General features: G+C 44.6%; 1 protein-coding gene across 1 annotated transcript in view; it reads left to right on the top strand.

The window, feature by feature from the left end:
• Window positions 1-495: 495 nt before the first annotated feature.
• The window catches only part of esr2b (estrogen receptor 2b), a 33,696-nt gene continuing 26,485 nt past the window's right edge, over window positions 496-7,706 (top strand). Inside the window, exon 1 of the mRNA XM_041953187.1 lies at window positions 496-735. The gene's annotated coding sequence lies outside the window, so the exon portion shown is untranslated. The remainder of the gene's footprint in view (window positions 736-7,706) is intronic.

The following is a 7,706-nucleotide window of genomic DNA, read 5'->3' as shown; positions in this document are numbered from 1 at the left end:
CTCCTTTACTCAGGTGCTGCTGTGAGGTGCAGCTTCTCAGCAGGAAGGTGGCTGAAATGAATGATGTGCAGATTAAAAAGGAGGAAGCACGTGCAGCTCTTCTTCTTCATCTGTCATGGCAGCTCGGCTCCTCTCTCTTTGTTTCACTGCAGCTTTCAGCAACATAAACCCCCTCAGTGGACACAGATTGCACTTGCGGAGCCTTTTTTGGGCTCCCGGTGTTTTTATTGTCTCTTTTAATGATTAACTGTGAGCGGATGAAATCACACAGGTGAAGTCTGGGGTCAGGTAACGACACCTTGTTTTCCTCTTCACCGGTGTTGTGTGATGAAGGTGTAATGAAGGAAAACGCGCGCGCAGCGTGCTCTTGCTGGCGTTTAGCTCCATGTTTCAGTAAGTTTCGGGCCCTCCTCCTGTGCGCAGCGCCGTCGGGCAGCTCTCCACAAAGGCGTGGCCACTGACGTCTCCAGACCGACCAAACCTTAAACCAGCACCCGGAGCACCGTGGAGCGGATGAAGGGAATGAGCGTAATTACGCGCCAGGACTGAAGAAGTTGTGGAGGAATACCGCGCCGGGTAGATGTGATGTCCGTCTGTACTTTCACTTTTACGCGTCCTGGTTTTTCCTTCCCCCCCTCAGTTAGCAGCGGCGGCACCGGCGGCGCGGACAGCCCAGCGGACCCCCGCAGCAGCGGCTGGTCTTCTCCTGTGAGCTCCGGCGGAACACGCTGACAGGTTTGTGGCATGAAACTGCGCTTTCCTCCGCGGAGGAGCGCAGCCCGGCAGGTGCAGCCCCGCTCTGCTCTGATCCGGATCAGCTGAGCCGCCTCGGCGCTTCAGCACTGAGTTCAGGTGGTGAATGATTTTAGCTGACCTGCTATTTAACAGGCAAAAGATGCGTTTAAAACACTGTGCGGCAGGTGTGTGATTCCAGGAAATCGAAGATAAAGTAGTTTTAAAACTTTTAAGAATATTCTGGAGTTTTTTTTTTCAGTGTGAGCAGCGCCAGTGGGGAAAAATATTAATTATGCTGCTGTTTGTTTCTCGATATTTATTGATTAAAAACACACCGTGAAGCTCCTCACAGGCCCATTTAGTGGCTGTTTAGGAGCTTTCAGTCGAGTCATCCTCAGCAGATGCAGTTGTCATGGAAATGCAGATGTTCACATTGCTATTTTTCTGAACACATCTCTTCCATGTTGCTGTACAACACGGAGGAATATCTGCACGTGTGGCGTTTGTGCATCACTATTTTGAAGAAAAGAAAAAAGGGGTTCAGTATTGGAACAGTCAGAGTTCGTCTGGAGCGATGTTAAATGTGGACTGACCGGCCGCCCCTCCCTCCTTTATATGGCTGCAGCTTCTTCAGAGTCTCAGAGAAGGAAAGGTCGAGACCTGTGAGCCTGAAAGAGTCCAGGCGGCACCGGAGGTCCACCAACAAAGTGGAAATATTTTCATTTCAGTTTTTATTACCTTCTTCAGAAAGAATTTCAGTATCTTCACTCCACAAAATGTCAAAAGAATATTTTCTGTCAGTATTTTACCTGTAAAGGATTTGAAAACTGTGGAAACTCAGAAACAAAAGTCATACTGACACAAATGTATGAAAACTAGACACAATTTTGCATTAGAATGATTTAACATAAGGAACTGCGTCTTCTGTCCATCCTATGTGACGTGTAGTTTGTGTTAGCGTTCAGTCGATGCAGCCCTAATAAGGAGGACGCTTCGTCCAGGATTTCGCCGCCTCTGATCAGCTGCACTGCAGCCAGTCTCAGCCCTAAATCACATCTTTCTCTGCAGCTGCATCCAAGACATGAAAAAGTCTGCAAACCATAAAACAGCAGGCGAAAATCAGTCCAGTCAGATGTTTCGGTTCAGATTCACTCACAGAAACACGGGTTATTATTCCCTTCACTGTGTTTGCGTTTTGGTTGAACTTCCTGCAGAAACTTGCTCTGCAGCTCCGTTCCTCCGCAGGCCTCCTACAGGATCACCGTTGATTCTTTGGAAGGGACATTTGGTTTGAGCTGTAATCTTTTGACGCCGCTGGTGATTATTTTATCACATCAACAAAAGTGACTGCTGCTGCTCTCCTGCTCCACAGAGGAAACCAGTGAGGATGTACGCCTGTCAGCCCCCCCCACAGCCTTGAGTCTGCCCGGGGTGGAATAATAATCTGGCTGTAACTGTAAATACCAGATTCCTTTTCCACTCACGAATAACTGAGCTGTGGGGGAGTCAAAGTGTGTGTGTGTGTAGGGGAGGATGCAGGGAAGTCCTGCCATTACCAAAAATAAGAAGTCGGACTTTAAATGCATCCCCTTCTGTTCTTTGGGGTTTCGCCCACGTCGAAAAGCATTCCACCGGCCGGCGCCCAAATCTCGCCAAGGTCACGCTGCTCAGCAATTCCTGATAGCTCCCCCACGCCACCCACAGGTCGTCCATCACCCAAGATACCCGAGTACAGAGTGTAACTAAAACACGGCTGCTGAAACGCAGCTCTGCGTGTGCGTTTCCCCGCTGCAGGCGCCCCTGTCGGCCGTTTCCACGCCGGCTGGGCGGCAGTGAGCTGAGGGTGTGGAGCTCCAGTGGTAGAGGAGTCACTGTGAGTGCTATCAGGGTGTAGAGGGGATGGATGTCTGCAGCGCTGCCTGTGTGCAGTCTGCAGTGACAAGGTGTCAGAAACTGCTGGGCTGTGGATCAGAACAGAAAGGTTGAGCATAAACCTGCAAACTGTGGGATGAACTGATGCCTGCAGCTGCTTCCTGCTGCCATCTGAAAGGAGTAAAGTAAAAGTAGTAAAAGTAGTTAATAGCTGACATGACACCAGAAGATTAACTGACAGCTTTTTTTTGAAACATTTAAATAATATTTCAAGCAAAAATGCCCCAAATCCTCTGGTTCCAGCTTCTCGTGTGTCTTGTTAAAACTGCAACTTTGCATTTTCCAACCTGCGAATACTCAGCTGCAGTAACCATAAAACTGGAAATCGAGTGGGGGTCTCCATTAAAAACGATGGGCGGCTCAAATGGTCGCCGTGACCACGGCTGTGACACGATGCACCTTTCCGCTGCAGGGGGGCTGTGACGGCGGTGGCTGAAATCACATGAAGGAAACTGAGACCGGACGCGACCGATGCAGGTTTTCAAATGTTTGAGGCAGGAAATGCATTCAGCACGTTTTCTAAACCTTTAAGGATTCACTCGTCATTCAGTCAGGAGAGATTTAACATAAAAAACATGTGTTTTCTGAAAACTCCAGAGCACAGTTTAACCATCTCTAACCTGATAGCTAAATATAGCCCATTGTGTCTGTAATTAGAGCCGGTGTGTTATGTTGAACGGATGTAATCACTGTTTCCTGTTGGCTGCTGTGCTGCTGATGCCGTGGTTATTTGATGGGCTTTGGGGGGTCACTTGATTTTTAGATCTGATTGGTTGTTGATGTTGTTTTTTGTGTGTGCAAAATGTTTCCCAAATACACACCTTTGACCCGCGATGCTGCAGCCAGTGTTTGTTAATGGGTGAAAGTTGTGCATTTTCATTCATATAAGCTTCCAATTTAAAAATGGATCAATGAAAAAAAAAAGTTCATAAATTATATCTGCATATTGTTTGAACTGTAGGCTTTCTAGTTTTGCATTAACATTTGTCAAATAAAATGTCTTAATGACTATAATGCTAATTATAACTGCTAATTAATCAGGTAACTATCATGCACAGTAAAGAAAAGCTGAAAGACAAAGCAGGAGCTGGTTCATGTTCTCTGCGTCTTTGCTTAAAAATGATGTTAATCAGCTAATTATTTCAATTATTTTTCATCTAGTACAATTTAGTAAAGAATCATATTAGTATATAGTGTCATATCAGATATTTGAACCACATTATATTGAAGGAAAGTGGGCCAGTAAAGAGCTGGAGAGGAGATGAGGACTTGCTGAGGACGAGGTGTTTAGTGCAGTGCTGCAGTAGACGGGGCACACCTGTTGGGCAGGTAGCGCAGCAGCAGCGACAGGAAAACGTCTCCACATCCCGGCGCTGTGATCAGCCCGTCGATCCTGCCGCAGCCTCTCGCTGTCGGCCTCCTCCGTGAGCCAGAAGCGACTCCGTCCGGCTCCTCCCGCTCCCATGTAATCTGTCCGCCTCTTCAGTTCAGCACAGCTCGCCTCCTCCAGCAGCTCCTTGTCGGCTTTGTGAGGCTGAGAGAATGGGGGAATAGAGGCTGGCTAATGGTTTTGCTGGGGGTCTTTGTGTTTTGGTATGCGCTGCTGGCCGGGAGCCTTGTCCTGATGGGAGGAGGGCTCAACACTCCTTTATACACAAGAAATAAACAGGTTTTTGATATACGGGCCTCCGAACCATACTTTCATTCAGGTTGGGGTCTTGTTTCGTGCAGCTCACTCGTGATTTTTCCTGTTGCAGACGTGCTTTGTTAACGTCTGCAGCATCGCGTGCCCTCTGGAGCTTTTCAGATGGATGTGTTGAAACTACTTATTGTGACATAAAACCACATTTTTTTCAGTGTGAACAGGGTCTCGGATGACCGATCTCTCTTTGACTGGACTCTACAGGGTGTTCCAGGTTTTTTTTATTGTTGTTCATTCGTGCCAGTTTATTACTACATATTTGAACTAGAAGCCTGAGTGAAAATAACTGAATAGCTTCCAGCATTTACATTTCATGTTCCGACTTCTGGTTGCACTCCGGCTCGAAACAATTAAAACGTGCAAGAACAGAAAAAGATTTATTTATTAAAATTAAATTTTCTAAGCGACGAGGAAGGTCGAAGGTTAAAGTGTTGTTTCTGCAACAAGCAGTTATTTTCAATACAGTTATATTATTTTACATTTTTTAATTTCTTGATGAATCATTTAAGCTGTAAAATCCAAAAATATGAAGAAAGAGACAGGAAGTCTTCACGTTGGAACCGGAGAATATTTACTTATCAAACTGAGGCTTTTCTCTGCTCATATTTAACAGTGATGGACTGAATTAGCTCCTTGTTTTGAAAATTAATATGAATAAGTGAGAAAACTGTTGAGTGTTTGAGCAGATTCAGTCAGTTGTCTTTGAAAGCTGAAGTCTCCTTGGTTTCTGGACCTTTTTAAAGATACTAGTAAGATATTTGCTCAGACAGTAAATGTTACACCTGGGAAGGATCAGATGGTCTGTGGGCTGTCAGGCCTTCTGAGGGATTAAAACGTCTTGACAGAATGTGGCTGCACACCTGAATATGTGACAGACGACTTGACTATGAATGAAAAAAAGCTGCACTCGATTAAAAAAAAGTCGGGACGCAAAACTCATCAGTTAAAACAGACTGTGATCACTGCTGATCTGAAAACAGAACAAAGACGATGCCAAGAAAATAAAAACCGTCGTTCTTCAGCCGTGCTCAAGTATGGATCCATTTTTAAATCCGATAATTACTTTTTTCCAGTTTTTCCAGAATAAAACAGCTTCAGTTTTTTGTCCCAACTCGCTGCTGTACTGCAAAAAATAACAACTTAATACTTAAAATTCAATCACTTTGTTTATTCCAAAGCAGCGACGACGGCAGACGAATTAGCTTCACTTCCTGCTCAGAGGACGACCCGCCTAACTGTCTCCTATCAATCAGCAATCGAGTAGCAAGATTTTAATCGTGAGGTTAATGTTTACCTGCATCAGCGATGATTAAAACAGTTTTTACAATCAGTGAGTAGGTTATCAAGTTCCTCGGTGACTCTTTAACAGGAAGCGTAGTGCAGCACAGCTGAGGCCCCAAAAGCATTTTCACCGTAGACCAACGCTGTAAAACTCATTTGGGACGGGGGCCGCACCAATACCCCAAAAAATACGCAAAAACCAACATTTTCCTCTGCGTTTGAGCCTCTCGTTCACACACGACCGACGGTTAGCACGCTGACCTGGACTTTCAGTTTCTGTGCGTCTGTGGAACGATGGCGGACGACGAGTCTGTTTACGTTTGGTTAGCGCTGCTAGCTCGTGTCACATAACTACAGAAAAATAAATAATTAGCTGCTGTTGTTTGTGTTATTCAATCACTCCCTGGATTGTTCTTCTCTGGTATTTGACGTAACGATGATGTAGAGTTTGCCGCCACCTACTGGTCCGGCTTGTTTTGAGCGTTTGGAGTCGTTTTTGTGTTGCTGTGCAAGATATTTTGTAAAACTTTTATTATAAATGGAAGAAAAAAAGATATTTGTTTCAAAAATAGCCAAATACGTGTGGTCGAACCTTTAGTTGTGCAGAGAAAATTTGGGAAAGATATTTTAGTGAAATTTTGTTTTGTATTTGTTGTCAAAGGTCAAATTTATTATCTTCAAATCTGGATTGTTTTTCACGCTTTGTAAGAAATTGTAATGCAGAATCTGTTTGCCATTAATCACAGATCAGTACAAACCCACGTTTCCTGACACATTTACCTTAAATTACCTTCCTTATGTGCTGTCTGTCAAAGCAGTTTTCACAAATATAAGATAAATACACATTTAAATGTCTCTCTTGTAGACAAGCCCGGTGTGTTTTTAAGTGGTTGAACTTTGCTATAGCTCCACCTTTGAACCCACGTGTGAAATTCTGCTCTGTCTGATATATATTTTAGGACTAAAGTGTTGTGGAACAAGTTTTTGTTAATTGGAAATGAAGAAAGTAAGCAGTGCAGCCCTGTAGGCCTGTTTGCAAAGACCAGATCAGTGGTAACATGAATGAAACAAAATAATAATAAAAGAGCTGCATTAAGGCAGTGTCCTTTGACCCCATGTTGCCTGCCTGGTGGTTTACCATGGAAGGCTGCCATGAACACCAGTCTGTCCAAAGCTCAAACTTCAGCTCAGACCTTCTGACAAAACAGCTTTTTATATAGTCGATGGGTGAAAGCCTGCTGAGCCGCACAGCCCGCAGAAGTAAGTGACTTGTTGAATCTTTTTCGTGCAGTTTTTTTTTTTTTTTTTTTTTTTCTTGGTTGGCCCGCTTTTGCCGAAATATTTGACTTCAGACCTTTTCCCAAACAGCATATTAATCACAGACTGATGGATTTAGTAGATCTGGGCCGTGACTGTTTAATTCTGCCGAGTCTGAGGAGACACTCAGGTGTGAAATGTCAGCCGGAATGGAGGCAATTAGTTTTAATATAATTATTTCTATTATTGTGCAGCTTGTTTATTCTCTGTGAGAGCTTCATTTCCTGTCGCTCAGCCAGTCTGTCTGAAAGTATCCACCCTTCGGCTCTGCGGTGGCTTCTTTTCTAAACCTTGATCTGGTTCTGTTCAGCTCTCAGCTAAATGTTCATGGACACACTTTCATTTAGTGCATCATGGATTTAACCGGCAGCATTAGCCACAGTCTCGCCAGGTGTAACAGCAGAGCAAACCAAACAGCATCCAGGTAGACACAAACTGTTCCTGCGGGATTGTGGCATGAAGAGGTTTTGTTGCGTTGTTGATCATTTGCGAGGGTTTCTGAGCCGCAGCGCTGGCTCTGTCCAACCAGCAGGAGGAGGAGTCCACCATCCCCTTCAAGTTTCTTTGGTAGATGTTAATTTACCTGAACGTCTCGCAGCCTGCAGGTTTGTGTCTTTCATGGTCGTCTCATAAGGTTTTAAATGTGGACCCAGATTAGTTATTGGAGAATTGGAGGATTGTTGGATTTGAAGTCAGACTGAGTCTGTTCCAGTCAATGCTGTCAACAGTTAATCGATCA

This window comes from Chelmon rostratus, chromosome 15, assembly GCF_017976325.1.
Source record: "Chelmon rostratus isolate fCheRos1 chromosome 15, fCheRos1.pri, whole genome shotgun sequence".
NCBI classification, from domain to species: domain Eukaryota; kingdom Metazoa; phylum Chordata; class Actinopteri; order Chaetodontiformes; family Chaetodontidae; genus Chelmon; species Chelmon rostratus.
This window is presented reverse-complemented; position numbering and strand designations above follow the sequence as displayed.